The 6,110-nt window shown below is 34.7% G+C and overlaps 1 protein-coding gene and 1 pseudogene across 1 annotated transcript in view; one reads left to right on the top strand and one right to left on the bottom strand.

The window, feature by feature from the left end:
* The window catches only part of LOC116852187 (juvenile hormone acid O-methyltransferase-like), a 27,941-nt gene that overhangs the window by 4,127 nt on the left and 17,704 nt on the right, over positions 1–6,110 (bottom strand). The gene's annotated exons all lie outside the window — the stretch shown is intronic.
* The window catches only part of LOC116852190, a 4,829-nt pseudogene continuing 4,121 nt past the window's right edge, over positions 5,403–6,110 (top strand).

The raw sequence follows: 6,110 nt of genomic DNA, 5'->3' as shown, positions 1-6,110 counted from the left end.
GTCGAAGACCGGCATAGCGGTGGAAGAGAGAAGGTTTTCGAAGATGCAGAATTGGTGGCATTACTTGATCAAGACTCGTGTCAAAATCAAGAAGAATTGGCACGATCATTAGGAGTGACTCAACAAGCCATTTAAAAACACCTCAAATCCATGGGAATGATTCAGAAGCAAGGAAATTGGATGCCGTACGAATTGAAGCCGAGAGATGTTGAACGGCGTTTGTTTGCTTGTGAACAGCTGCTTGAAAGGCAAAGACGGAAGGGATTTCTGCATCGCATTGTGACTGGGGACGAAAAATGGGTTCATTACGATAACCCCAAGCGCAGAAAATCATGGGGAGTTCCCGGCCATGCTTCCACGTCGACGGCCAAACCGAATATTTACGGCTCCAAGATCATGCTCTGTATTTGGTGGGATCAGCTCTGCGTAGTATATTATGAACTGTTAAAACCGACTGAAACAATCACAGGCGATCGGTATCGAACGCAATTGATGCGTTTGAGCCGAGCATTGAAAGACAAACGGCCGCAATACAACGAGAGACACGATAAAGTGATTTTGCAGCATGACAATGCCCGACCTTATGTTGTGAAAGTGGTCAAGACATACTTGGAAACGTTGAAATGGGAAGTCTTATCCTACCCGCCGTATTCTCCAGACGTTGCTCCCTTTGACTATCACTTGTTTCGATCAATGGCACACGGCCTGGCTGACCAGCACTTCCGGTCTTATGAAGAAGTAAAAAATTGGATCGATTCGTGAATCGCCTCAAAAGATGACCAGTTTTTTCGACGCGGGATTCGTACGCTGCCCGAAAGATGGGAGAAAGTAGTGGCCAGCGATGGACAAAACTTTGAATCATAAATGTATAACCAGTTTTTTACGATAAAGCCTCGAATTTCGGAAAAAAAAACGGCGGAAGCAAAGTTGTACACTTAATACATGCGACATTATGTACGATATATACATATTAAAACACATTAATGTTTTTACATAGTATAAATCGTCATGTATATATCTTACGTATATAAAATGTATGTGCAGTGGATATACAGAATGTTTTTTTCACATCATGGAGTGTTCATGTATATAAATAGAATATCTAATGCTATGTGGGTAGATATCCTATGTATATATATAAAGGATCCATGATGTGAAAAAAGTATCCTCCATATACACTGCATATATGCAGTGTATGAACAATTCTATATATACATATTGAAGCCATGAATGTATACGCTATATATATGCAGCAATGGTTCCGTCATATATATTCATCTCATGTATATGAAGTGTATATGCAGTGTATGAACAATATGCTATATATATATTGAAGCCTTGAATGTATATGCTATGTACATGCGCTAATGGTTCCGTCATGCATATTCATCTCATGTATATGAAATGTATATGCAGTGTATATGCAGGATACTTTTTTCATATCATGAATCCTTTATGTATATACATAGGATATCTAATATTATGTGGGTTGTCTTCTCGAACTGAACAATGTTTCCCTTTGGCATTCTCCTATCATAAAAAATGAGCGAGATATTTAAGATATTCAAGTTGGGTGGGACACCCTGTATATCCAATAACAAAATTTCTTTTTGAATAATTCTGAAAAAATAATTTTTTTTCTATAGGTAACAGACGTAATTTTTCGAAAGTCAACTATAAATAAAGTATAACAATGTTTTACAACTGAGTGTATTTTAACTTTTGTTGGGTAAATATGATAAGTAACATTTTTATTGAGAATCTGTATAAATTAGTTGTAACTAAAATAAAAAAAATTACATAAAATTTGTAAAACACATCTAGATGTAGAAATTTCCGGATTTGTGTCGCGTTCTTCATGGATTTTGTGGTTTCGGGAACATTCTAGGAGCTGTATTCATAACACGTATTTAAACATTAAATACACTTTCCTGATTCTTAAGTTGAACAACCTTATATGGGGCGCTCGTACAAAAAAACCAGAACTTGGAACAAAAATAATGTACTTAGCGTTTAAATACGCGTCACACAGTATCCGTTCACTTCTTCAAGTGATTTATTTAATAGGATAACGACCTGAGTCTTAGATCGTTCTTCTACTAAAGATATATTTATTTATGATACTTTTTATTAGTGATCTATTTTATTAATAAGATATTGCCCTTGGTATTATAATACTACCATTTTAATATTTAATACTTTATACGATACCAAACACCTTATTAATAAAACAGTACTTATAAAGAAGATAATGAATAAAATAATTTGTATGCATAATCCTAAAACTTACATTATTATGCTCAAGCCTCCAAAAAAGTTTACTTTATGATTATAATATTATAATATTTTAGGCGATGCCAAGAGAGAGAGAGAGAGAGAGAAAGAGAGAAAGAAGCAAATGTCTTCTTAATAAAATGATCCACTAATAAAAAATATTATAAATAAATATATCAAATTTAAAATCATATCTATATATAATCGTAAAACTTACCTCATTACATATTTAATTCTATTCATTTTTTTTCCAATCATCGTAGTATAAAAGTTCTATCCCGCTTACTGAGCAACCATTCTGTTAAAGTTTATTATGTTCGACTTTTATCGTTTAGTATAAGTTTATTATAAATGTTGAGTTTGCTGCATACTGTACTGGAATTATAAATCCTACTGGTATGTATGTAGGGAGGACATATTTCAACGCATTTTCGGAGGACGCATTAAACGCATATAACAATATCTAGCATCTTTTAACGAAAAATATGGCGACTAATAATAACACTCCATGATAGACGTCTGAAAATAATAATTGCAAAATGTTTCATTAAATGGTAGTATATGAAATGGTACTTCTTTATTGAGTGAACGTTGAAATCCGGCATAGTGACAAAACATAGTAACAGGCGAGAAATACATGTCGTGGTACTCGAACAACGGAGCGTAGGTTTATGTGTTTTTGTTTATCGTTACCGTTCGACGGCTGTCGCTCGTCAGTTTTCATTCGAAAGTGGTACTACTCAGAAGCGTGCGCGACAAGTTCCCCCCTAAAAAATCAATCGTGTGTCCTTGAATATTTCTCGTGTTTGATCTCGTAGCGATACTCCCACGAAGAGTGTAGCCTTTTTGGCTAGGTGCTCTTGGAACGATCTCGTTCAATACTCCTACAAGACGAGAGGAGAAAGCCTTCGTGGCTTGAATGCTTTTCGGAGCGTTCCCGGTCGATACTCCCATGAAAAGAGAGGAGGAAGTGCTTGTGTTTTGAGCGTTCTTCGAAGTGAATCCCATTTAATACTTCCATAAGAGGAGAGGAGGAAGTCCTTGTGACTTGAGCGCTTTTCAAAGTAATTTCGCACAATATTCTCACGAGAGGAAAGGAGGATTTGTTTTCAAATTTTCATTGCAGACCATCATGATCATCATCCCAGCCACCCGCCGCCTCTCTTCGTCGACGTCTGCTGGATCCTACGCAGCTTTCGCCGCCTTCTTTCGTCGGCGCTTCTTCCTAAACGACCTCCCGCCGTCTACCTTCGTCGGCGACTCCTAGATCTAGTGCGGCCTTCGCCGCCTTCCTATATCGATATTTCCTGGCTCCTGAGTGGCCTCCCGCCGCATCCCTTAGTCGGCGTTTCCTAGTTCCAACCATGGACATAGTATACATGGGGTGTTTACGATAATTCGAGTTGGAGTTAGCACGAGTTAATTTCACTAGGACTGAAAAATATGATAGTCATCTAGTACTTTCATGATTTATGATAACTTAATGCTGTCCGATAAATCGAGTAGAGTTAGGATAGCATAGTGGATTGTATATGTATAAAAATTAACAGTATCAGGTAACATAGTTTTGTAAAATATATAACAATAATATTACAAATCAATGAGTTGTTACATTTTAGAAAAATTAGAAGCACTAAATTAAATTATGAAAAGGTATCATGTATTTGTGAAATATCCAAAAGTAGAAAACAATTATTCTAACAACAATTATTCCTATTATTAATCTATTATTATTGAATATTTCACAAATACATGATATCTTTATATAATTTAATTTAGTGCTTCTAATTTTTTTTAAATGTAATAAATCATTGTTTCGTATTTTACGAAACTATGTTACCTGATACTGCTAATTCTTATATATATACTACCCTAACTCTACTCTATTTATCTACTCGATTTATCGGACAGCATTGAGTTGTCATAAATCATGATAATACTAGATGCTTGTACCTATCATATTTCTCGGCCCTAGTGAAACTAACTCGTACTTACTCCAACTCGAATTATCGTAAACAGCCATGGACTTCGAATGCTCTATGTTCTGTCGTCTAATAGAGTGAAGCCAACATCTAGAAAAAGAGCGAAAATAGAGAAGCTATAGTTTTCTTCCTATTTTGTCACTTTTTTGTCGAGCGTGCATCCATTTCTCGTTTCCATAAAGCCCATTCTATAATTGTGTGAACGTGGTTGTAGGTGGTTGTAAGTGATTACGACAACTAATCAGAGTAAAGCAATCAGTGAATAAAACATTCGGATTGTTTGACTCTTACGTTCACGACTACGCTTACGCAACTGGCTTATGTATAAACCGAAATTAATAATTTAAAATAAAAAATAACTATTCGAGTAACGAATTAATCATTACTATTACTGGATAAATTTAACTGTGTTACCGTTACAGTTACCGATCAGAAAGTAACGCCGTTACCGTTATAGTTACCAAAAAAAGGTAATTGTAATGGTAACGACATTCCAAATAACTCGTTACTTCCCAACCCTACAGAAAAATACTAATGGCTTACATAAAGATTGACGAGGACTATAACCTAAGCTCGGATCACACTTCAGTATTGTTCATACTTAGCGAGAGAGTAGTATTGAGGGAATTCTGTCTTGTGTGTATGTGTGTGTGTGTGTGTGTGTGTGCGTGTATGTGTGTGTGTGTATGTAGACAAACAAACTAACTGATTGGGAAGAGTTTAAAATAGCCCTGAATAAAAGAATCGACTTTAAAGTACCTCTAAAAATTGCAGAACAACTGAATCAAGAAATTGAAGATTTTATTAGAGATATGCAACAGACAGCCAGAAACAAAACACCTAAGATCAAAGGGAAAACCGTTACCTTTTAAGTAATAATTATCTAAAAGAAATTAGAGAGTTTATCAGACAAGAAATGAAAGTTGGGAAAAAGTGGCAGAACACCAGATCGTCAGAGGATAAAACAAGTACAATTGCCTAGCACAACAGTTAAGGAAAGAAATATAAGAAATGAAAAATGAAAGGGTTAATTCTTATATTAAAACCCTGACGGCTGACCAGAACACTAATTACGCGTTATGAAAAACTATTAAGCAAATAAAAATACAACTATACAAATATCACCAATACAAATGAAAGATGGTAGCTGGGCAAAAAACAATAAGCAAAAAGCTAAAGCATTCGCGGAGTATCTCGGACAGACTTTCCACTCTAGCGAAGAGATGGACGAAGAAGGAACGAACAAATGGACACAGAGGACAGAAGGTATTGAAAGAGAAAATATAAGATTAGTCACTCCAAAAGACGTGGCTAAAGTAATAAAAGACAATCTCAAATCTAAAAAAGCCACAGAATTTGATTTAATTACGGGGGAAGTACTCAAACAACTTCCTAGTAAAAGATTGGTTAAATTAACATATTTAATAAACGCCACATTCAGACTAAAATACGTCCGAAGTTATAAAAATTCTCAGGGATAATCTTGATATTCAAGCCAGGAAAGTCGCCGAATGAAATAAATTCATATAAGTCGATATCTTTGTTATCAATAATGTCAAAAGTATTGGAGAAGCTTATACTCAAACGTATAAAACCAATAATAGATAAAATAGGTCTAATACCTGTACATCAATTCGGCTTTAAAGACGGACACTCAACAATCGACCAAATTCACAGAATAACTGATATTATAGAAAAAGCTCTCGAGGAAAAGAAAATCTATGATGAAATCATAGATTTCATAAATATAAATATATTATATAATATATATTTTAATATATATATATATATATAAAATGTTCTGTTGGTTCTGTTATATATATATATATATATATATATATATATATATATATA

Source organism: Odontomachus brunneus, unplaced genomic scaffold (genome assembly GCF_010583005.1).
Source record: "Odontomachus brunneus isolate Ranch 3 - 2012 unplaced genomic scaffold, Obru_v1 Obru_scaffold_205, whole genome shotgun sequence".
Classification (NCBI taxonomy): domain Eukaryota; kingdom Metazoa; phylum Arthropoda; class Insecta; order Hymenoptera; family Formicidae; genus Odontomachus; species Odontomachus brunneus.
Note: the sequence above shows the minus strand (reverse complement) of the source record. Positions and strands in the feature narration are given on the sequence as shown.